Source organism: Podarcis vaucheri (assembly GCF_965113315.1).
Source record: "Podarcis vaucheri genome assembly, chromosome: 6".
In the NCBI taxonomy this organism is placed as follows: Eukaryota; Metazoa; Chordata; class Lepidosauria; order Squamata; family Lacertidae; genus Podarcis; species Podarcis vaucheri.
In genome coordinates, this window is record NC_138764.1 from 27,755,779 (window position 1) to 27,779,306 (window position 23,528).

General features: G+C 46.7%; 1 long non-coding RNA gene across 2 annotated transcripts in view; it reads left to right on the forward strand.

The window, feature by feature from the left end:
- LOC309535210 overlaps positions 1–23,528 on the forward strand; it is a 170,613-nt gene that overhangs the window by 24,872 nt on the left and 122,213 nt on the right. For both annotated transcript variants that reach the window (XR_014221118.1, XR_014221119.1), the window contains exon 2: positions 15,069–15,183. This is a non-coding gene — a long non-coding RNA (uncharacterized lncRNA). The remainder of the gene's footprint in view (positions 1–15,068; positions 15,184–23,528) is intronic.

The following is a 23,528-nucleotide window of genomic DNA, read 5'->3' on the forward strand; positions in this document are numbered from 1 at the left end:
ATCAGGAAGACTGAAGGGAAGGTGAGGCAAGCCACAAGAAATACCTAAAAACTGTGGGGGGGTGGTGGCTAGGATTCAAAAAAGATCTACACATTCCGACCTTGGAGCAGCAAAATTAGTGTCAGGTTAATTAAACACTGTTTCTAATAGCTAGCATGTGACACTGTGCATGCAACCAGGTGCCAATTGAGAACGAGGAGGGGAATCTTGTGATGACTCTTCCCATGCTCAGTCAGCATAAGAGTCGATCTTGCCCTGAACACAGGTACGGAAAATGCTTTAATTAGGAACGGGAAAATTTGCCTGGGAGAGATGCTTCTCCTGTGTTTTTGCAAACCGTGAGATCAGCCAGTGCATTGCTTTCACCTTGGGAACATCCTATGAAATATCATTCTGGCTTTCCATGAGGCTCCCTTTCATTTACCAGCTATGATAGATAAAGAGAGAGAGAAACAGAGACAGAGAGATTTGTGCGTGTGTGTATCTCGCATACTGAGAGAGAGAAATTCGGGGCAGCGCTGAGGGAAAAAGTGATAGAAGCCCAAGCTGTGAAAACATCCTCGTTAGACCCACCAATGAAAAATTTAAGATAATTGTAAATCGGTTGTGTTGTCAAGAAAGCAATGGAGAGTGCAGAGGCCCTGTTTCAGAATGGTGGGGGACAGCTTGCATTGAATTAAGGAGACTAGCAAGGCAGACTGGAAGGGAACAGCTGCTGCTCCTCAGCACCACCATATGTGGATCTGTATGTTCAAGAGAGCACAGGGACTTTGGTTTCCTCGGGTTGTGCTCAGCAGGTCTATTAAGAAGGTGATCTTTCCATTTTCGGCAAGAGGGTAGCAACTCCCACAGAGATAGAAGATAAATTGCTGTGTGCATTAATTACACTGTGTGCTGGGAAGTCTGAGGTGAAAGACATTCAAAAAGGACAGCTTTGGGCAGGGCTAGGACATCATGCCTTTGTTGCCAGCTTCTGAGATTAGCCTGGCAGTGCTGCACTCAAGTTTTCACTAGAAGCTTGAATTCGCTTAATTATGAGATGATCCCTCTTTTTTACTTGAAAAAAAATTAGGGGGGGGCATTTGGCCCTTGGGTATTCTTTTGGCAGAAGTGATCTGAAACTTACACACATAATTCCTACTGTCTTCCAGTGTTTTGAGTGATCGCTGATCAATCAGAGGTGGATTTTCTCAAGAGGAGGGTAATTGTGCAGGCATGCAAGTCCCGTCATTCCTCAGTACTTGAGGACTGGGAGTCAAAGGTGTAGGATGGCTCCATTGAAAAGCGATGGGGATGGAGGGGAAGTGAAAAGGCAGCCTATGGTGTCATGGCCCATTCAAACTTGCAAGTCATTTCTTCCTCAGAGAAGAATATTAAATAATCGACAAGAGAGAGGCATATAAAGATTAACTTTTGGAATGACAAAATCAATGATAATATAGTTCTGTATAATGCGTTCCCACCCATATGATTTTGCGTTCTCTTTTCCTTAGATACAGTGGTACCTTGATTTACGAACTTAATCCATTCTGGAAGTCCGTTCTTAAACCAAAGTCATTCTTAAACTGAGGCACTCTTTCCCTAATGAGGCCTCCTACCACCGGTGCCCTTCGACCATTCGGCATTCATTCATAGATCAAGGTAAAGTTCGCTAACCGGAACACCTACTTTAGTTTTGTGGAGTTCGTATACCGAATAGTTTGTTAACAAAACTGTTCTTAAACCGAGGTACCACTGTATAGCCACAATTATAATCTTCCTCGTTTCTTGTCTAAACAAAGCAAATAAAGGGTGTGTGTAGAAAGGCTGTGATGAAACGCTTAGGGTATCTGAACCTGTGCGTGAAGAAACTGCAGAAAACAAAAAACACGCAAGCCATTTCTTTGAGCTGCAGTTAACAAGTGATGAATGTGCCATACCCTCCAACATTTCTCCAATGAAAATAGGGATGTTCTATTCCATATTAGTAGTAGTAGTAGTAGTAGTAGTAGTAGTAATTTTATTATTTATATCCCACCCATCTGACTGGGTTGCCCCAGACACACTGGTTGGCTTCCAACATATAATAAAACGCTAAACATTCAACTTCCCTATACAAGGCTGCCTTCAGATGTCTTCTAAAGGTTATCTCCTTGGCTTGGGGGTCATATAACTCCATACCCTCCAACATTTATCCAGTGAAAATAGGGTTGTTCTAAGGAAAAGTAGGACATTCTGGGATCAAATCAGAAACCAGGATGGCTTCTGTAAATCAGGGACTTTCCCTGGAAAATAGAGATACTTAGAGAGTCTGACATGCATGTGCGGACAAACACTTAAGAATGTTGCAATTCTATTACCACATGTGACATCACTTGAACAGGACTCTGCTCCACAGCCTGTGGTACAGCTTCATGCTTCCCCTGTTTCTTGGTCCGTAGGGTGAAACTATGGGTTAAACTCCATAGCACACACACTCAAGCAGTAAGCTATGTCTCTGGTTCCCCCTTTCTCTTCAGTTAATCACAGACACAAAGAGCCCAGTTGTTACTGGGACATAGCTGTCAATGTTTCCCTTAAAAAAATTCCCTTATTCCGAATAGGATTCCTCGCAAGAAAAGGGAAAAGTTGACAGCTATGTACTGGGACCACAGTTGCTGGGATAGCCCTCTAGTTCCTGTGAAGTCATGTGGAGAGGGGGTGATTGCTTCTGGGAAATGAAAGATCAAGAGTAGGGAGTGTAAGAAACACCACAGAGATATGAAGGTGACAGACCCATGATTCCCCCATGGTTATAAATGAAGAGTTATGCTAATTGAAAATGAAAACACAGATTATTACCTCACGATCACTCTCATAATATTTCGGAGCAGGATAAATCTGGCTCAGATCTTGCCCAGAAATGAAATATCTGTCAACTTTTTATTCATGATACATTTTCTCTCAAGGCATACTCAATCATTTATTTCAGGCCTTAATCATTTAGGCCTGCAAAATTGATTCAAAATAGAGGTCAGTGTACAGGTATATCCTGACTTAACCTGAGGAATGCTAATACATTTTGATTGAACAGATTTTTGCAGGAGATTCTGAATTGAATTTCAGTGAGAGGGTAAACATAGGCATTGACGGCTAAGGAAATGCTATGCATCCAAAGGGAAATCTTAAGTACAGTGCCCTGAATCAATTTAAAATGAGAAACCTGAAGAAAGTTCTTTTTTTTTTTGCAGAAGATTTCACTTTACCCTCATGAATATCAGTTGGTATTAAAAAATAAAATAAAATAAAGCAGCAGCAGCAGGCACACATTCGTGTATATATATATATAGAGAGAGAGAGAGAGAACATCGTTGTCCAAAGTTTTTGTTTAATGATTTCTCCTGATTATCTTCTCAAACAGTTTGATAATAATTACAGTGTAGGTGTTAAAGACATTGTTTGGATCACTAGCTGTCCTGCCTTAGCACTGTCTATTTTTATTCCTCAGAGTGAACAATGATTTTCTTTTTTCATTGACCTCTTTTTTCATATTATTAAAAATGAGGCTCCAGGAATTGAGCCAAAACAACCTCCCATGCCACTCTGGCCTTTGCCCCAGTTTTGAAATCCTTCGCAACCATCTTCCTCCTCTTCCTCACCAGTGACAACTGTGAAGCTAGTAACAAAGCAAACACATGGAGCTCCTTGAAGGGGTAGGAAGAGAACCTAATTCAAGCTATCCATAGAAAGACATATTATTCCAGTGAATAATTTGGATCTCAAATTTATCTTGATGTCTGGGTACCACAAGCAGAGAAGGGGGCCAATAGGAGGCAGATCAGAATACCCATTCCTTAAGACACTGATCAGAATATCCACGGTGTTCACGAGTACTTGTTCAAAATACCATTTAGCCTCATGTAAATTTCAGTTGCACAATTCACCTTGTTGTATATATTTCCACAATCCCAAAGTCTGAGAGTCAGTGGCTCAGACGCTGTTGTAAACAACCCCATTGAAGAAGATAAGTGGTTACACAAACCTTTTTGCTGGTTGTGAAGGGAGCCCTATAACAGTTCAAGCTTCAGGGCCCCCCAAATGTAGGTCCATCACTGTACACACATGGTTCAATGCAACTGGATTAAGCTACCTAATGCTGAGTATTGTTATAGGTGGGGGGGGGCAGATTCCCCTAAATTCTTGGGTGCCTGCTCCTTCCCTTGGATTTAGTAAAAGCTATCGAAAGGTCGGCGGTTCGAATCCCCGCGGCGGGGTGCGCTCCTGCTGCTCGGTCCCAGCGCCTGCCCACCTAGCAGTTCGAAAGCACCCCCGGGGGCAAGTAGATAAATAGGTACCGCTTACCAGCGGGAAGGTAAACAGCGTTCCGTGTGCGGCTCTGGCTCGCCAGAGCAGCGTTGTCACGCTGGCCACGTGACCCGGAAGTGTCTTCGGACAGCGCTGGCCCCCGGCCAATAAATGTGAGATGGGCGCACAAACCCCACAGTCTGTCAAGACTGGCCCGTTCGGGCAGGGGTACCTTTACCTTTACCTTTAGACTTAATGAAGGTTTGATTAAACTTTGCCAAACACAGAAACCCACTGGATGCAGTTGTGCTAATGAGCCAATCTAGCTCTCCAAAGTTACCGTATTTTTCACTCTATAACACGCACCCGACCATAACACGCACGTAGTTTTTAGAGGAGGAAAATCCGTAGGCATGCCACCCATAGGCATTCCCTCCATAACACGCACAGACATTTCCCCTTACTTTCTAGGAGGAAAAAGTGAGTGTTATGGTGCAAAAAATACGGTAAGTGGATGGGCCATTAGCAGGCGACAAAAGCCAGTGATGGTGCAAGAAGGAAACCACCAGAGGCCAAGACTGGTAGGCAAAGGGGAGTAGGGGCCCTTCTTTGCTGGGTGCTAGTGGGCAGAGGCACAGGCCAACTTTGGGGTTTCAATTTTGAATGACGTAGGCTGCGGGAGGTCCTTGGAGCTGGTCAGCAGCGAGAAGAAGGAGGTGCAGAATTCCATTTGAGCTGGGGATGACAGACTGAAAATTAGAGACACAGAGGATGGCTTTGTGCTGTCCCCTAAGCGGGGAAGCTTGACCTTCATAAGATGTGAATGCTCTGCAACCCGTCCATCTAGGTTCAGGTTGTATATATGTTTAAATAAAAGCATATATACATATTTCTGAAATAAACATGAACCTTGGGTAAGCGCCTGGAATTCTATAGAATCCCTAGAATCCCACACTGTTTGGAGATGGGGTGGCATATAATGGTATTCTTGTGGTCACTGAAGCAGTTCTCTGGGCTTTTTTGTTTTTTACTCTCTTAGATTTCCCCCTAAAATACGTTGGGGGGGTTGGGGGGGATATTTCTGCAAATTGTGGAGGGTTGTCCCTCTTATTTTTCAGTGACAGCATATTCCCTACACTCTTTTTGACGCTCTTCATTCGATTTTGCTCTTTGAGGAAGTAATATTCTGTTGCTGCTGTCTAGAAATAAAAATGAACATGGTTTACGTCTAAAGAGCCCAATGTGTAGACACCATTTACTCAGCCAGTCACAGTTTTGAAAGAAGCAGTGAAAGACGTTTGCTTCAGGGTACTGAGCTCATTAGGCAAATTGGATGTAGAAGGCATATGAAGGCATCCTCCATACATAATATTCCTTCCTGGAAAGGCACTGAGCTGCCTCTTTGCTCCTGCCAAACCAGTTGTTTTCTTTTAGGTTTTTTATTAACAATTTCAACATAACGATTATCAAAACAAATCATCTTCATTATTTCCCCCTTTTTTCCCTCCCCCTCCCCAAAGAACCCTCCCTCCTTCCCCCCAAGACTTCCCTCAGCTCCTCTCCCTGATTTCTCAACCCATGTTATTCTCTGCATACTGTAAAATTGTATAGATCCTTATCTGTCTACTATATTAACCCTCAATAAATTTGTGAATGTTTATTCAAAACCTGCCAAGGAGTCCAATTCATTTGTTGTCTTTTTAAATAATTTGTAAAAAGTTCCATTCTTCTTTAAAGTCACAGTTGTCCTTATCTCACAATTTGTATGTCAGTTTTGCCAGTTCCGCATAGTTCATCAATTTCTCTTACCACTGTTCTTTTGTCGGGGTTTTCTCATTCTTCCATCCATGTGCTATCAAGACTCTTGCCGCTGTTGTAGCATACATAAATAAGTTCTTTAATTTCCTTGGCAGGTCTTGTCCTACAATCCCTAACAAAAATGCTTCTGGGTTTTTTTTACAAATGTCATTTTAAACATGTTATTCAATTCATTATATATCATTTCCCATAATTTTTTAATTTCTCTACATTCCCACCACATATGGTAAAAGGTCCCTCTTCTTTACATTTCCAACATATATTTGACCCGGTTTTATACATTCTTGCTATCTGTACTGGTGTTATATACCAACTGTACATCATTTTCATGTAGTTTTCTTTCAAAAGAGAATAGTCTGTGAATTTCTGCCTGACCAGTTTTAATGTGCTAGGCTTAGATTGACATCCAAACTGTGGCTGTATACGCACCATCCATTTATAACACAAATAATATTGGGAACAGGGATTGACTTCAGTAACACGTTGCCCTGAGCGAGGACAAAAATTGTCTGCCCCGTAAATGTTTCCTACCTAACTTTGAGTAGACACCCATATAAAGATAGGTAGTAGTAATAGTATTAGTAGTGTTTTGCAGCCCCTCAACTCAGCACCCTGTGCAGGGGAACCACCTGCACCATGCTAAATCCAGTGCTGTGGGAAACTAGCTCTGTAAAAGGTAAAATATTGTTCCTATGATCCTTAGTGAAGTGCTTTAAATGTGTATGGTGTGTGTGTAGCCTGAGACTCATGGTTCAGCCATAAACAGAGACAAACTTTGAACCGGGGAAAAGCAGAGCTTCAAGCGCATCTCCAGGAGCTCATATGTTCACACAGTCTTGGCATGCCATAGTTTATAATAATAATAATTTGTTATTTATACCCCACCCATCTGGCTGGGCTTCCCCAGCCACTTTGGGTGGCTCCCAACAGAATATTAAAAACTACGATAAAACATCAAACATTAAAAACTTCCCTAAACAGGACTGCCTTCAGATGTCTTCTAAAAGTCAAATAGTTGTTTATTTCCTTGACATCTGATGGGAGGGCGTTCCACAGGGTGGGCGCCGCTACCAAGAAGGCCCTCTTCCTGGTTCTCTGCTGCTTCAGTTCTCACAGTGAGGAAACCGCCAGAAGGCCCTCAGAGCTGGACCTCAGTGTCAGGGCTAAACGATGGGGGTGGAGACGCTCCTTCAGGTATACTGAGCCGAGGCTGTTTAGGGCTTTAAAGGTCAGCACTAACACTCTGAATTTGACATACTGTGTCATGCAAACCAGGCTATAGACTTAACTCATGCCCACATGCTGGTGAGCATGTGAGGAGCCAAAAACCAGACATGCAAACTTTGTCCTGGCTGTTTCTGAAACCAGATGAAGGGCCATGAGATACCTGAAGTAACCATTAATTGTTATTTTTGGTGAAGATGTTTTTTTCTCTATTTTTAGATGTGTCATTTTAATTCTTTGCTCCATTCAGCATACCAGCGTTTGTAGTTCTGCAGCAATTTTGTTCGATGCACATTATCTATTAACTGCTATTTTTGCTTATTTTTGTTATGTTCAGTGGCCAACAACACAAAGCTATTTAACGTGCTTTCTCCTTGGGTATGCATGGTAAGCAGACCAAAGCTCAGTATAATTAAAAATGTGGCCCAGCTTTACCTAATTGTATCAGGTGGCTAAAAATCCTCGCAGCCATTTGGCATCTATCTGTCCAAGTAAAATGACTTATAATTTTTAACCATCACCACTGGAGCGAGCGAGGCTTGGGGCTATTATGGTTAGAGAATGCTAAGCAGAGAAAAGCTATGCCTTTCTGAGCAGAAAGAACAATGCCCTGCTTCCATCCCATATTTTTAATCTGTAAATTGGATATTCTTTTTTTATTTTTTAAGTCAAATGCTTTGCCCTATGGCATGTAGTATCTCTGCCACGTAAATCTCAGGATGAAAAAGATTGGAAATAACCCTTGGATGCCAGCCCTGCCCCATGCTTAAAAGAGCACAGGCAGTCCATATTGATTGCCCATGCTCTTAGCAGCAATAAGAATAAACTCAACCCTTTGCTGTCCAGTTTTCCTCTTGATTAAGGGCTATATTCGTCACTCTGCTTGTCAATACATCCTGATGGAGCTTTAAGACTCTTATCAATATTTAACCATGCTCCCATTGTCTCAGCAATTACGCAGTAATTGATTTAAGTCTGATTATCATCATGTTAACATTTTAATGTTCAGAAGTCGGGATAAGTGAATGTGAAATAATTGGAAGTGTTTTTCCGCTGCTTTTGACAGAGGGTAGGAGAGTGGTTACTGTATAGTAATGTGATTTCAGATTCTATCAAGTATTTCACATGCTCTTCAGAAGACAGGGCAGTTGGTGTGGGCCTGAGAGATCTTGATTCAAATCACATATTTGTCATGGATTCACTAGCTGGCCTGGGGCGAATGTCACTGACATCACAACCTCAGCTTGCTTGTTGTTAAAGAGGAATATTTGTTCCTGACTCCCCATGGTTCTTAGAAAGATGCAGAAATGGTGTGACATTGCCAAAGAAAAAGTCCTAAGGGGTCAGGCAAATTAAGTAAGTTTTTGTTTATTTCCTTTTGTTCCTTTTTCTTCGCATCTCTTTTCTTTAAAAGAAAGATATTTGTTCCACTTGGGTTTCCATTGACTTAAAATAAATCACATGAAATCACAACTGCAGGCTTCTTCTTGTATGATGTAATATTTTTTAGCTCAGTATATTATATTCTAAGAGACGCGGGTGGCGCTGTGGTCTAAACCACTGAGCCTAGGGCTTGCCAATCGGAAGGTCAGCAGTTCGAATCCCCGCAATGGGGTGAGCTCCCATTGCTCGGTCCTACTCCTGCCAACCTAGCAGTTCAAAAGCACATCAAGTGCAAATAGATAAATAGGTACCGCTCTGGCGGGAAGGTAAACAGTGTTTCTGTGTGCTGCTCTGGTTTGCCAGAAGTAGCTTAGTCATGCTGGCCACATGACCCGGAAGCTGTCTGCGGACAAATGTTGGCTCCCTTGGCCAGTAAAGTGAGATGAGTGCCACAACCCCAGAGTCATCCGCGACTGGACTTAACGGTCAGGGATCCCTTTACCTTTACCTTTATATGATATTCTTAGGGTAGCCCTTTGTCTGGTTTTATAAAATGATACCATTTGGAACATATTGATGATATAATGTGTTCATCCCCCCCTCCCATCTGCATCTGTATTAAAACTATTCTTAACTGTTTTTATATATGGGATTGTTTTATATGAAATTATTTTTGTTTTTGCACTTTTTGTGTTTTATGTAACTGTTTTATTTTGTTTCATAATTGTATAATTTATTGTTGTAAATTGTCTTGAGATTTTGTGGTAAAGGGCGGGTAGGAAATTTAATTAATAAATAAATGAAGTGGTGTTTTTTTAAAAAAAGGTGCCCACTAGGCTAGAGAGCCAGGAGGAGTGCTGGTGAGTTACTGTATGACCCTCTCGTCTCCAAATGCATACCCACTTCCTTAAAATATCCAAAATGTTCCTACAGTTATGCAGCATCCACATACAGCCACAAACGATACAGAGAGGATTTCTTCTTCTTCTCTCAGACCTGGAATAAATATGTATGGCTGACGTATCTGAAGTGGCGATCATGATTTTGGTCGATGCCCATCCAGAGCATGATTTGCCAGGTGTGTACATACACAGACACACACACCATTGTTGGGACTGCCTATATCTGTTTTCAAATGCACACACTGCTTGATAATGCAGAATCAATGAGCTTTTATTTTTGGAAGGAAGCCCATTTCTCAAGAGGTGCTTTTCCTGGTCAGGCTCAAGGCCCGCCGGGTCCCGTTCGCCTTGAAACCCCGTATAGACGAGGAATTGGACCGACTCGTGGAGCAAGGAGTGCTGGAGCCGGTGCCTAATGCCCCCTGGGAAACCCAAATCGTCACTCCCGTCAAGCCTAATGGTTCGGTCCGCATCTGCGCAGACTACAAATGTACCATAAACAAGGCCCTCACAGCCCATGCATACCCAGTGCCAGTGGTCAGCCATGTCCTTGCCACCCTGGCTGGGTCGAAAATTTTTGGCAAGCTGGACTTGGCCCAAGCATATCAACAGCTGCCAGTAGATGAGGCCACAGCAGAGGCACAGACGATTGTGACGCACAGAGGAGCATTTAGGGTAAAGCGGCTGCAATTCGGGGTCAGCGTGGCACCAGGCATATTCCAGAATCTAATGGACTCTCTCCTTAAAGGGATTCCGGGCGTCACCCCCTTCTTCGATGATGTGTTGATTGCCGGGCCCACACCAGAGGAGTTTGAGGACCGCCTCCGCACCGTTCTGCACCGTTTCCAGACGGCGGGTCTCAATGTGAAGCGGGAAAAATGTCTACTAGGAGTGCCTCAGGTGGACTTTCTGGGATTTATGGTGGACGCAGAAGGGGTCTACCCGACTGGGGACAAGGTACGGGCTATTTGTGATGCCCCAGTGCCCAAGAGCAAGACTGAACTTCAGGCCTTCTTGGGACTATTGAACTTTTACCATTCCTTCCTTCCCCACAAGGCAGCGGTAGCGGAGCCCCTACACAGACTCCTGGACAAGCGGGCCCCTTGGGTGTGGGGCCAGCACCAGGAGGCCGCATTCCAGGCAGTCAAGGACTTGCTTGTCTCAAACTCTGTCTTGGCACACTTCGACGAGAGGCTGCTGGTGGTGCTAGCATGCGACGCCTCACCCTATGGCATTGGCGCTGTCCTGGGGCACCAACTCCCGGATGGAAGAGAGGTACCGGTGGCGTACTTTTCCCAGACACTCAACGCAACCGAGCAGAACTACTCGCAAATTGACAAGGAGGGTCTGGCAATCGTGAAGGGAGTAAAAAAATTCCATGATTTCTTGTACGGGCGGCCCTTCACCGTGGTGACTGACCACAAGCCGTTGCTTGGCTTGTTTGCCCCCGAAAGGCAGACCCCCAAGTGCTGTCTCCTCGTGTCCTCAGGTGGTCAATTTTCCTTGCCAGCTACCAGTATGCACTGATTCACCGACCGGGGAAGGCGATGGGCCATGCGGACACCCTCAGCAGGCTACCACTACCGGAAACAGGTCCTGACCCAGCACCTGCACAAGAGGTTATGAGCCTGGAGCTGCTTCCCGACCGCCCCATTCAGGCACAAGAAGTTGCACACCATTCCAAGAAAGATAGGGTCATCTCCCGGGTCCTGGACTGGGTGTGGAGGGGATGGCCCAGCAGCAGCCCCGGGCCAGAATTCGCCGGCTACACAACCCGCAAACATGAACTGTCAGCCCACAAGGGGTGCCTGTTATGGGGAAGCAGAGTTGTTGTTCCCCAGCCCCTCCGCAAAAGGGTCCTCACAGCCCTACACGAGACACACCCAGGGGTAGTAAGAATGAAGGCCCTTGCCAGGAGTTATGTGTGGTGGCCAGGGATCGACGGAGAGATAGAGGCCTGGGTCAAACACTGCCAGGCCTGCCAAGAATCCCGCCCAGATCCCCCAAGGGCCCCAGTCCAGTCCTGGGAGTCCGCCCGAGCACCATGGTCACGCCTGCATGTGGATTTCGCTGGCCCCTTTCAGGGGAAAACATTCTTCATAGTGGTGGACTCCTACACCAAATGGCTGGAAGTCGCACTGGTACCGTCCACTTCCACGTCCGCAGCCATCTGGGTACTACGCAGGCTGTTTGCAACCCACGGGCTCCCTGACACTCTCGTCTCAGACAACGGGACTGCATTTACGTCAGGAGAATTCCAAACCTTCACAGCACAGAACGCCATCCGCCACATCCGTTCGGCGCCGTTCCACCCTGCCACCAATGGCCAAGCAGAACGCATGGTGCGGACCACCAAGGACACCCTTCGCCGCATGACGCAAGGGGACTGGGAGTACCACCTTGCCACATTCCTTCTAGCACAGCACAGCACCCCCAGCTCAACGACTGGCCGGAGCCCCGCTGAACTACTAATGGGTCGGCGCCTTGCAATCAGATTGGACCGCCTTCACCCCAATAGAGCTCAGGATGAGGTAGTGGTGGGAGAAGGCAGGAACCCCCGGACCTTCGAGGCCCAGGACCCAGTGTATGCAAAGAATTTTGGGGCAGGCCCAGCATGGATACCCGCCACAGTCACCAGGGTCACTGGCCCCGTGTCGTACGAGGTGCTAACGGATGGGGGGCAATGCTGGCGCCGCTACTGCGACCAGATACGGCGATGATTCCCGGGAGAAACCCAGGAGGAGGACAGGTCAGAGGAGTCCCAAGGGAACAGCGGGGCAGTGAGGCCCATAGAGCAGGAGGGGCCAGCAGGAGAGGCAGAATCAGTAAATACAGAGAGGACCCGTGAGGCCGAAAGGACACCAGAACCAGAACCACGACTGAGCGAGCCGGTTGCACCAGACCAAACAACCCCATCACAGCCAGCATCCTTGGAACACGGCCAGAACCTGGAGCCCGGACCAGGGAACACCCCAGGCCGCAACGCACACGTAGGCTGCCGGCATACCTTGAGGACTATGAATGCGACCTCCCGGGCAGGACTGGAACTTAGAGGGGAGGGGTGTTATGTACTGAGAACAATAGGGTCCAAATTGCAGCAGTCTGATTAGTCCTAGAACAATAGGATTCAGAATGCAGCCGTCTGATTGGTCCTAGAATAATGCAGCAGTATGATTGGTTGGCAGGAACCACCCAATCCTGCTCCAGATTGAAGTGAATCCACAACCTGATTGGCTTACAGTAGAATTCCGGAATTAGCCAATCATGTGCAGCCCATTGTGTAAATAATGTATATAAAGCAGATACTGTGAGGGGACATTCATTCATTCCTCCTCACCACTATGAGCTGAATAAAGAGCATGAAATCACTTTGTGACTCTGAGTATATTTCAGGTCTAGATTGTGGGTGGATTATGTAGAAAAAGCTAGCAATTGATTCTAGAATAAAATGTGTGTATCCGGCCTGGGTTTCACTCACTTTGAATAAACAGGTGTGTAGCTTGGGGACGTTCCTCAAGTGATCTTTTTCACTTGAAGCCCTAGTTTGCAAGCCACCCTGCAGACCAAAATGAAGAGGGGGGGGCCATATTGTTCCAGACCCAAACAGGGCATGCACAAAAGTTAAAGGCCTGAGAAGAGCTCACACTTCCTTTGCAATTTTCAGTGAGGAGAAACGCTATGTATGTCTTTGGTTATGTCTGTGTTTAAAAGGAAGATGTGTTATGTCTTTGTCTGCCACAAGGCTTCGTTTTGTTATAATGTGACAAGCCTGTTTAGCAGTGGTTACTCGGTGGTAGGTTCTGGCAGAGGAAAGAGACTCTTTGAGTTTTAGTAGGTGTGGCTTGGATCAGGCCAGTTCAAGCTAGAATGGACAGTTAAAAGTCTGTTGGGGGTTAACTGTGAAGGAGAGATGACTTGGATTGGGACTGATGAGTTGGTTGGGGATAAGAGGATAAGAGGGTGGGATGGGGCATTAGGAAAATTGACTTGAGGGCAAAGCCATTTGGAAGCTAAAGCCAGCAACAGCGGCTCCTCAGCCTGTGGAAACTGCAATCCAGCACCTGATAGGTGTATCAGTTTTTCTTTATCTATATAAAATCCGCTTAATCAGCCTACTTTTAGGTTATCCTGTCTCTGGCGATGGAGCCCCTTTCACATCCAGGTGCAACTACGTTCCTCAGAGGTTATAAAGTCTTCTGAAGGAATGGGTGGCAGAAAATGAATTAAAAATACATATATACAGACACTTGTGTGTAGATAAAGAAGACTCAGGGATCAAGATACCTGACATTGTGGTGGTAGAGGTGGAAGCTCCCCACAGTAGGTATAAGAGCTATGACACTGCTTGCAAGATAATGCATGAATACCCTTGTTTTACTTGATGCTATTTCCTCACTCCTCATAAGAATAAACTGTTTGTAATGTTTATTCCTCATGGGAAGAAAATGTTTGTCGTGTCAAATAGTTCTTCCTAAAATTTCTGTGTAAAAGTGCTAATTATTCTGCTCTTTTCCATCAACACTCCTGGTACATTTGGGTTTGCTTTTATGTTTGTTTTTAAAGAAAGTCGTTGGTGGGGAGAAGAGAGAAAGCCATCAACAATAACAGCAGACAATCAAAAGTTGCTTATAAGAGCTGACCGTTGCTACATTGCTTGGAGTGATGGAATTAACAAGTAGCAGAAAATCCATATAAGATTAGTCTACTGCACAGGTTCAATAAAATACACCACTAACCAGATCTAGTCTAATGATGGCTGCTTTGGCATTTGATCATCTGTATGAAGGACGAATGAGCGGGAAAATAACCTAAGAACTACTCAAGGCCATATGAAAGAGGCAAACTGAAACCCACTTTCCTGTGACTAAACCTCATTGAATTGAACAGGATTTCAATTCTACATGGGGCTACCTTTGAAGGTGACCCGGAAACTACAACTAATCCAGAATGCGGCAGCTAAACTGGTGACTGGGGGCAGCCACCGAGACCACATAACACCGGTCTTGAAAGACCTACATTGGCTCCCAGTACGTTTCCGAGCACAATTCAAAGTGTTGGTGTTGACCTTTAAAGCCCTAAATTTTCAAGGAAATAAAGTAAAAAAGTAAAAAAAAATACAATGCAGAAGGCTGGACCCCTCCATGCAACCTACATTTGTAGAACCAGCAACAAGTTTCCATGACCAGTGGCATCATAAGATTTCCCACTAGGAGCAAAGAAGGGAGTGCAGCTTAGGGAACACATAGCACACTGAAACAGAATGCTTCAGATACGGTGGCTTTCTTTTTCATCTCTGCATATAATTAGAAGAAGGCCATCTCCACATTTTGGGGGGTCTTTTGGTAATATTTTTTCCCATTGGGTCCTATTCCCATCCAGAAGATGCTCATGACACTAAATTCATGTCTATTCTGGAGATGTCATGTTCAGTACAGAAACTGCAAACCAGTTTCTTATATTCTCCCCATTCTGTCCTAGGTTGGAAAGGCTATGCAACTTCTTCCAAGATGTGCTGTCGACAGTCCACACTACATCTCCTAGTCAGCAAGAAGGGGACACAAATCATATCATCTATCAGAGACTCAACGTCAAGGTAATGTGCACGACTGCTTCAGATAGCTGAAGTGTGGAAATGTCTTTCGCATTATTGTGAGACCAGTGAAAATCTCGCTGGTTGAATAAGGAGGAGGCAGTTCTCTGATTCAAGAAAACGTTTGGCATGCCTTTGGAAGAAGGGTTAGGATAGTAATTTCACTTTATCTCTGTCCTTTCCCGTTGTTTCATTAAATTGAGTTTACCTCTTTGAAGCTAATGTACCTGCTCAAGAAATGGGAAAGAAAACAACTCCCATAGGTGTTGCAACACATCGAAGCCAATAGAGTAAGTTCCAGCAGCATGCTTACTGCTTTTGAAATGAAAGCCAGCCCTGAGAGTTGGTGTAATCAGGTGCCACCTTTCGGCCCACACATGCCAGGATAAGACAAAGGCCAAGCTGTGTCCTTGGCCTGTAATCTCTACACCATTCCAGAGATTGGGTCTTGATCTGATAGGACCATTGTCTAGAGCCACTAAACAAGGACACAAATATATCCTCACAATTTTGGATTTTGCGACCAGGTATCCTGAAGCCACCCTGTTGCGAAATATAGTGACGGAGACCGTGGCGGATGCTTTAGTTAATTATATGAGTCGGTTAGGTTTTGCTAGTGAGATTGTCACTGATTTGGGAACCTCTTTTACCTCATGACTAATGAAAAGGTTGTGGGAAGTGTGTGGCATCAAGCACATAACTTCAACACCATACCATCCCGAAACAAACAGTTTGGTGGAAAGGTTTAATGGGACTTTGATCTGCATGATCAAAGCCTATGCAGCAGAGAACCCCAATGACTGAGATTGCAAATTACAACCTCTTCTTTATGTGTATCGTGATATACCCCAAGAAAGTACAGGGTTTAGTCCTTTTGAGCTGTTACTAGGACGAAAAGTAAAAGGACCGTTAGACTTGCTCCGTATGAATTGGGAGGAGTATCAAGACAGAGAACCAGAGTCAGTGATAGACTACGTATACAATCTGCAAAATACACTGAAAAGATCCTTAGAGATGGCAGGGGAAAATTTAAAAGCGGTCCAAACAAAGCAGAAAACTTGGTACAACAAAAAGGCCAGAGTAAGAACTTTTGAACCCAATAGTGAAGTGTTTCTATTGAGACCAACCAAAGGAAATAAAATGCAACTAGCATGGGAGGGACCGTACAAAATCGTGTCCAAAATGAGTAATGTAAATTACGTAATCCAACAAGGGGAAGAAGGGTGTAAGGTGGTTCATGGGAACATGTTAAAGCCTTATATTAGACCAGAAGGTTGGACAGTGTATGCAATACTTGAAGATCCAGATGAAGCCGGTATAACATAATGGGAAGGGAGAGGGAAGCAACTGTGAAATCTACAAGAAATAAAGGTAGCTCCTACATTAACCCTTAATCAGCTGGTGGAGGTTAAACAGATCCTACAAGGATATAGGGAAATTTTCAGTAATACTCCAGGTAGAGCTAAGGGAGTTGTATGTCATATTGACACCAGGGATGCCAAGCCCATTGCTGTAAACCCCTATAGGATAACTGGAGAGTATGTGGGGAAAGTTAGCAATGAGTTAAGGGAGATATTGAAGGCAGGGATCATAACCCCTTCAGAAAGTCCCAGGGCAGCACCCATAGTGTTGTTAGACAAACCTGATGGATCTATCAGATTTTGCCTGGATTATAGAAAGCTGAACCATGTCACTAAAGCAGATGCATATCCAAGACCACGTTTAGATGACCTGATCGAAGCTATAGACCAGTGTCATTACATCACCTGCCTAGACTTGACAAAGGGATACGATCATGTGGGCATTACAGAAACTGAAGCCGTACATCTGGGGCCGAACTTTTACTTTATGTACTGACCATTCACCCTTGCTGTGGCTGAGAACAATAAAGAATAACAGTAAGTTGATGAGGAGGGCCCTATTGCTGCAAGACTTTAATTTTACAATTAAAAACGTGAAAGGGTCCCTCAGTACCATTGCAGATGCCTTATCAAGAAGACCTGCGGTTGAAGGTTAACCAGTGCACAGTTATAATTTTTCTGTAGTTAACTGAATACCTAAGATGTATCAGGATTTATGTATAAATGTATATTTTGCGTGCTGAGGTCCCCAAGACACCCTGAACCCCAATAACTCACACATCACACATGGAATTTTGTTTAAGGTTTTTGGCATAATTTTGGCCACAACTTTATTTGCATACAAATTGTGAGTGGTTGCGTAGGCATTGGTTACGACTAGCTGTCCCTCCCGCCTTGGGGACAGCACTGACTCCCGGATTCCAGCGGAAGCCAGTGTGGAGGAACAAGTTCAGGGATAGGCGGAGCTGCGACACAGACCCTCAGCTTCTCCCCGCATGCTCCTAGGGACTTACGCGGCCCAAGCCCGATTCCAGGGGCTTGGACGAGGGGGATGGTAAGACCCTGAATTCCTTTAACGGAATTCCCAAGCAGCAACCTCATTGGAGGGGCAGGCACAGCCAATCCATACCCCTCCACCAACCAATTTAGACCAATGCCTAACCGCCAACCTTACAAGTTGTGACGTATTGCTAAGCAGTAGGCAAAACCCAAGAGGCACGCACTAATCAGCCAAATGGTAAATTCCTACTGGGCCCCCGCACCAAGGCGGACGACCCCATGACAGGCAAAGCAAGGTCAAAGCGCAAGACCAACAAGGGAGGGCGGGCGGGAGATCCGATGTCCACAGCGAAAGAGAAAGCACTCTGCTGTGGACCTTCCTTAAATAACCTCTGACCGCTCCCACACAAATTGCAACATCCAATTTTGCCCAACAACACCAACTCCAGCCAAAGTATGCCCCTCAAACCAATCCACCTAGCACGACAGGGTGCTTTGTCTGACCCATCCGCAACACGTGCTCTCCTTTAGTGAGAACACGCTTTGCGTGCTGAGGTCCCCAAGACACCCTGAACCCCAATAACTCACACATCACACATGGAATTTTGTTTAAGGTTTTTGGCATAATTTTGGCCACAACTTTATTTGCATACAAATTGTGAGTGGTTGCGTAGGCATTGGTTACGACTAGCTGTCCCTCCCGCCTTGGGGACAGCACTGACTCCCGGATTCCAGCGGAAGCCAGTGTGGAGGAACAAGTTCAGGGATAGGCGGAGCTGCGACACAGACCCTCAGCTTCTCCCCGCATGCTCCTAGGGACTTACGCGGCCCAAGCCCGATTCCAGGGGCTTGGACGAGGGGGATGGTAAGACCCTGAATTCCTTTAACGGAATTCCCAAGCAGCAACCTCATTGGAGGGGCAGGCACAGCCAATCCATACCCCTCCACCAACCAATTTAGACCAATGCCTAACCGCCAATCGAGCCCTTTACGCTCGCCGCCAACCACTCACAGCATCAAACACACCCTCAACTTATCCACCACGGAACTCAACCACACATCATTCCCAACAGATGACAGATGAACCCCATCACTCATAAACAATTCAGTGGATTTAAACCTAATCAAAGGGTGTGTGATCACAAACCCGCCCAAATCAACCACCAACTTGCTTACTGCAGCATTAATCCGTTTCCTGGAACGCTCGGTGGCTTCCACACAAGGGCTACCCCTCCACTTACGGCGTTGTAATAACTTTGACCAAATTATTTTCGTTGGCGGCACCAAGGCCACCACATCCCTCACATCCCCCAATATCATAGCACGCAGAACATAACAAGAATAAGATACCAAATCATTCTCCCCCAGCTGAATGACAATTGCCGTAGGAGGGCCCTCCAAAAGAACACGCCTCTGGATAAGCGGCAGAAGTTCTTTCCACAGCATTCCCCTTCTTGCAATCCAGGACACCTTCACTTCTTGCGGAAGGCCAAGATCGTCACCCAAACCAGACTGTCGAGCTCTGCAAGCCGCCCAGTGCACAATACTGTGCCCCACAATCCAAATACGTGTGGCTGCTCGACCTAGGGTGAAACAGATACATAAGCACACGAAATTGCATCATTTACGTACATAACCCTTATATGCGTCCGACCTCCAACGACCCAGGTCTTTTATCCTTCTTGCCGATAAACCCCAATGAGTGGCCGTTGTTGCGGCCCCAATCCTGAAGGAATGAGGTGCAAATTCAGCGGCAGCCAGGCCGCAGGCCGCAATGGCCTTGCGGAGCACCTTTGAGAACTGATGAGCCAATGGGCGCCCATTCTCGTGAATAAACAAGGGGCCCATACCTGGGGGACGTAAAGCCAAATATCGCTGGAGGTCCTTGACCGGACAAGGGCCCCTCTTCCCAGTGGCAGGGAGCCGAATCACCGCTCCCCTACCCCGCTGATCAGTTTTTGAGCTCCTGACGTTGACTTGTACCTCAGACGGAGACACACTCACGTCCTCCAGTAATAATCCCCTTGAACCGCCAGCCCGGTTAGGTTCAAGCACCACTTCACCCACTCTCAGGGCCCCGAAGAAGGCTAAAGAAAAAGCTGCAGAGAACAGCCGGGCTTCAAACCTGGACCAACAGATGCTCCTCAGTTTACCACGCATCTGAAACAGTAGGTGAAATGTAATAGGCCGCCGGGGAATAGGCCTGGAGGGGCAAAGCCGACCCCAGCCCTCAAGTGCCTTTCTTACCACAAATTTCTCACAAGGGTCCCTGTTAAAGAGTGCCTTACTAAAAAAGGATATTGCTGCAGAATGCAGTCTGATCGTCCTGTTTGCCTGACGCTTTTGAAACAGGTGCGCCAGATACTGGAGCACCTGCGACGTAGAGTGGGGATCACCCTCACCTCCCGACTCCGACTGCCCAAACTTTAAAAAATCACACCAAGCCTTCTCATAAGACCGCAAAGTGGAGGGGGCAACAGATGCAGCTACTCCCTGTAAAACTAAGTGTTGCCAAGGTTCCAGAGGTGATCCGGGAAAAATTCCGGACGTTCTCGAGCCTCTGGCGCCAGGGACCTGAACCGCTCCATCTGAAAACGGGACAGAGCATCGGCAATCACATTAGACACACCAGGCACAAAACGGGCAGAAAACACAATGTTAAAACGTAAACAATGCAGGACAAAAGCCCGCAACAGGGCTGATACCCTGGAAGACCGTGAAGACTGCTTGGCTAGTACGTTGACCACTGCCAAGTTATCGGTCCAAAAACAAACTCGACGGTCCCTGAAATGCTCCACCCATAAATGAACAGCCACTACAATGGGAAAAAATTCCAAAAACGTTAAGTCCCGAACTACCGCTCCCCCACGCCAAGCAGTCGGCCAGCGCTCCGCGCACCACCTACCGTCCCAATACAAACCAAACCCTAAGGACCCTGCCGCGTCAGAATGCACCTGAAAGTCTGACCGAAGGTTTAGTGTGTCCTGCCACAAGGACACCCCATTGAATTCCTCCAGGAATTCCAACCAAATCTGAAGATCAGCTTTCACTTGATGTGACAGGCGCACTTTATGTCTCGGGGCTCTCAAGCCTGACATGAGTCTGGCCAAACGGGAACAAAAGGGTCGCCCAGGGGCGACCACCCTACAGGCAAAGTTCAGATGGCCTAATAACGACTGGAGCTGACGTAAAGTTACTTTCTTAAGCGGCAACAATTCCCTGATGACTGCTTTCAACGCAATTATCTTGTCCGCCGGTAAACTAGACGTCTGGGTCACAGTGTTCAACAAAATACCTAAGTAAGTCAACTGTGTAGCAGGACCCTCTGTCTTCTCGGCTGCCAACGGCACACCCAATTCTTGTGTCAACTCATCGAAGGCCTGCAGTAGTACAACGCAGTGGCCAGTGTCCCTAGCTGAGGCCAATAAAAAATCATCCAAATAATGAGTGACACCACTTAAACCAGTCTTCTTGCGCAAAGCCCAGTCCAAGAATGAACTAAAACACTCAAAAGCTGCACAGGCTACAGAGCAGCCCATCGGCATGGCCTTATCGAAATAAAATCCCCCTTCGAATTGGAAGCCCAATAACCAGAAGTCGTCAGGATGAATAGGAAGCAGACGGAATGCCGACTCAATGTCGCATTTCGCCAACAAAGCCCCTGGCCCAAATTTCCGAACCATCTTGATCGCTTGATCAAGGGAAGCATACCTCACCGAACAAAGCTCCGGGGGAATAACATCATTTACTGATGTGCCCTTGGGGTGTGAAAGATTGTGAATTAGGCGAAACTCACCCGGGGCCTTCTTAGGGACAATACCCAATGGAGAGATGTGCAGATTCGGAATTGGGGGCTCTACAAAAGGGCCTGCCATACGCTGCAAGGTCAGCTCCTTCTCAATTTTACGCCGGGCCACCTCCGGCATATCCAAAATCGACTTCTGATTTACTGGGTTCCTTGCCACCGGGGAAGAAACCACTGGTATCCTGAAACCTGACGAAAAACCGTCCTGCAAATAAGAGGCCGCCTTCTTATCTGGGTATGACTGCAGCAACGCTAACAGCGGTTGCAATCGTACCGGGGTATGGGCTAATGAGGACAGAATGTTATTTAGCTGCTCCGCCGGCAGGAGCCGGGGGGGCAGCCTTTGGGGGCTGCTGAGAGCCCCCACCTTTCCGAAAGGACCGGCGGCCTCCTGTGCAAGCCGATGAAGGGTGGTTACCGGAACATTTTTCACACACGTGTGAAAACCTGCAATATTGTCGCAGGCATGTTCCTTTATTATAATCCCAACAAAACAACTTGCGACCCATCCTGGTGGGAATAATCTTAGCTTTCACTGGGTCCACAGCCTTTTTGTCAGTACGCGGCGCCACATACGTGGTCCACACATCTAGATCTTTCCGATCCCATCGGGCCGTGGGAATTTTGGCTGCCCTGCGCCTGAAATTCTCATCATACGATATCGCGGCAGCCTCTCCCGCCATCGTAAATGCCGAGCGGACAATAGACAAATACACCCACAGGTGCAAGGATCTCCGAGGATAAGCTGCAGAGACCACTCCGGCAAAAACTTGAAAGCTATCGAGCCACCGCTCGAACGTACGGTCCGCCTTTGCTACCGCCTGACGTTTTTTAGAGGTGGCGAAACCCTTATCCAGATTGTCTTGGCCCTCCAATGGGGGGGCAAGACTAAATATGTCAACATAACGGCCATCCAAGATCCTCGAGCGGAGCTTGGTAGCCAAGTGGGCGCCAGGTATGATGTCCCTGGCTGAATTGGTAGCAACTCTTACATCGGGAACCAAAACACCGTCACGACATTCTTGAACTGCCCCGTATTTCGCCCTGTGGGAGTTCGCCCTCCGCTCCCAGGCCCATTTTGGAAGTCCCGAAGCCTCCCCAAAACCCCAATAGAGCTTCAGGGAAGCCTCCTCATCGCTACTAGAGCTAGAGGACGAGGTACCTGAAAGGGAGGATGAAGTGTCCCTCCGCCTCTTCTTAGCACGCTTCCTTGAGTTCTTCCTGCGGCGGCGGCGTCCCCCGGAAGAAGCTCTTGGAGGGGGAAGGAGACTATCCTCTACCGAAGACTCGGAGGCGTCACCTTGCTGATCTGCGGTTAAGATAGGCTGAAAAGAGACAACCTGTGAATGACCAGCAGCCGCCCTCGTTAGAGGGGGTGACACTCTCGAGGCGTGGGCTGCCCGAACTTGGGCAGACGCCTTTCCCCTGGAAGAACCCTTAGGACCTTTACGGCCCCCAGCCGCGGCATCCAGAGGCTCAGGTGAACTCGGGGGCTGAGGAGATGCCGCAGGCAAGAAGCCCCCTGCTGCTATAAAATCACTCTCATCATCACTAGATGATGCAACAGACGGCGTTGTGCCTCCAGGAGGGGCTGGCCTTGCAGTGGATGTCGATGGAGGTGAGCGCCTATGCAGTAGGCTGTCCACTTCGGCTTCGAGACGGGCTAGCGCGACAGGGTCATCAGCCAGGCCAGAGATCATGGACTGTATGCGACTCATCGACTGGTTCGGCTCAGGAGATCGCAAGGCCTGGGATGGGCCTGTAATAGGCCTTTTCGACGAAGAGACCGGAGTGGGCCTTTGTGATGCTCTCCGCTTTGGAGCCATACCTACTATCAATGAAAAAACAAATAACCGTTAAACACGAACAATAATGTTAACACCCAATCAACCAGCCAGGTAAGTATTGCAGTTATTAAGACACTTTCGATGAAACGTTATATAAAATTCAACACCAGGTGGCGCAGCCTGTAAAGTTTCAAATAAGGCTGCACTTCCTCCAATGGCCACTGGGGGCCGGCAGGCCAAAGCCCTATCAGGCCAGTAACATACAAACAGCCACCAGGTGGCGCAAACTGCAAAGAAATTCCAATAAGGCTGCACTTCCAATCACGGCCACTAGGGGCCAGCCCACATTAGTCTGAGGCAATAGAATGGCGCTCCCCCTAAACGGCCCACAATAGA